General features: G+C 44.7%; 1 protein-coding gene across 1 annotated transcript in view; it reads left to right on the plus strand.

The window, feature by feature from the left end:
* The window catches only part of PRKDC (protein kinase, DNA-activated, catalytic subunit), a 203,018-nt gene that overhangs the window by 173,163 nt on the left and 27,810 nt on the right, over window positions 1-2,045 (plus strand). The window lies entirely within an intron of this gene.

Below are 2,045 nucleotides of genomic sequence, written 5' to 3' on the forward strand. Positions count from 1 at the left end.
AGAAAGAAAGAAAGAAAGAAAGAAAGAAAGAAAGAAAGAAAGAAAGAAAGAAAGAAAGAAAGAGAGAAAGAAATAAAGAAAGAGAAAAAGAAAGAAAGAAAGAGAAAAAGAAAGAAAGAAAGAGAAAAAGAAAAAGATATTCCTGGGGTTAAGTGACATGCATCAAAAAACATGAAGGTGAGAAACTAGGAATGACAGGTCTGCTCTGAGCACATGCTGTGAGACCCCTGAATGGCATCTGGTGGGCCCAACTGCTCAGGAGTATGCTGAGGGGTGGGGGGCTGCTGTGTAGGGATAGGGTGTCCTTAGAGACTCACAGGCTGCCAGTAAGTCAAGAGCTATGTGGAAGAACGCCCAAGAAAGACTAGAGACCAGGAGTAGGGGAGCTGGGGAGGAATGAGAAGAACGTGAGAGGCTCTGTCAGGAGATGTGAGAAGCCCCCAGAGGTGGGAACAAGGAAGAGGCACAGCTGAGGTAACTTGAGTTTTAGCTTGGAGAATTGAAAGGGCAGTAATTAGGAAGACCCATGTTTTTTGGTGTGTGAGAGAATTATACGTGTAGGTTAAAGATGAGCAACTAAATGAAAAATAGATAAGTAGTACTTCATCAAAATGTAAGTCATTTCTGCCTTCAATGATTTGCTCAAGAAAGCGAAGAAAAAAAAAAGGGCAACCCACATAGTGGGAGAAAATAATTGGAGATCATTCATCTTATGAGAGTCTGTTAGATCGTCGGGAAAGTCATGATGTATTTTTGTATGTTTTTCTATGCAAAGATGTGTCACAACTTTTCTGAAGACCCAGTAGTGTCCGTTACAAAGAACACTTTACAACCGAACAACAGAAAGTCAAACAACCCAGTTAGCAGATGGGCAAAGGATTCAAATAGACATTTTTCTGAAGATTGCAAATGGCCAGACAAGCACTTGTGAAGTTGCTTCACATGCCTAGTCCTCAGGAAAGTGCAGATCAAAGCCACAGTGAAATACCACTTGATACCCACGAAGTCTAGAATAGAAAACGCAGAAAGCAACGAGTGTTGGCAAATATGGGGAGAAACTGCAACCCTCCTAGGTTACCAGTGAGGACCTAAAAGGGTGCCTCTATTTTGGAAAACAGTTTGGCAGTCCCTCAAAAACTAAGGCAGTCACCGCAGGACCCAGCCCCTCTACTCCTAAGTGTGTGCCCAAGAGAAAAGAAAGCAGATGTCCACACGAAATTCGTCCACAGACGTTCCCAGACATTACTCAAAATAACGGGAAAGGTGGAAACAGCCCACGTGTTCACCACCTGTAGAATGGATAAATAAAATGTGGTATGTCTCTACCTTAAAGAGGGATGGCTCCTGACACACACTGTGAGGGGGACGAACCTGGAACGCCGTATGCCAAGTGTAGAAACTGGGTATAGAGTGGCCATGTGTTTTCTGATCCTGTTCTGAAATGTCCAGGACAGGTGAGTCTAGAGAGACAGAATGTGGGTCCTTGGTGGCCAATGACTAGGAAGGGTGGGGAGCGACTGCTGGTCACAAAGGGTTTCTTTTCTTTTCTTTTCTTTTCTTTTTTTTTAAGAGACTTTTGCTATAGGGCATGTGCGCTCAACCAAGGGACAGACAAAAGCGAGAAATCACAGTGTGTGCCCCCCCCACCACCACCGTAATTCCTTCTCTTGGGATTTTGAATATGCACACACACACACACCCGGTGTGTTTTAAGCTGCCCAGTCCGGGACTAGAACTGCAGTCAACTATGTCCAGTGATATAACCATTATGCCACCTGTGGGTCCCAGAGCATTTCTTTTTATTTTATATTTTTTAGGTTTTTGCCATAGGGTATGTGCACTTGCCAGAGGGAGACAGAGAAGGGGAAAGTAAGGGACCAGCAGTTGGCCTAGTGGCTATGTTCCTGGACTCCCATGTAGTCAACTGTGATTCGAGTCCCAGATCCAGTGACTTAAACTCACAATGGGCATGTGCGCATGCATGCCCAAGATCCAGAGAGGAGAATGGAGGAGAAAGGATTGCTGCATGGCCACCACACCCCCCA

This window comes from Tupaia chinensis, unplaced genomic scaffold (genome assembly GCF_000334495.1).
Source record: "Tupaia chinensis unplaced genomic scaffold, TupChi_1.0 Scaffold148488_1, whole genome shotgun sequence".
In the NCBI taxonomy this organism is placed as follows: domain Eukaryota; kingdom Metazoa; phylum Chordata; class Mammalia; order Scandentia; family Tupaiidae; genus Tupaia; species Tupaia belangeri.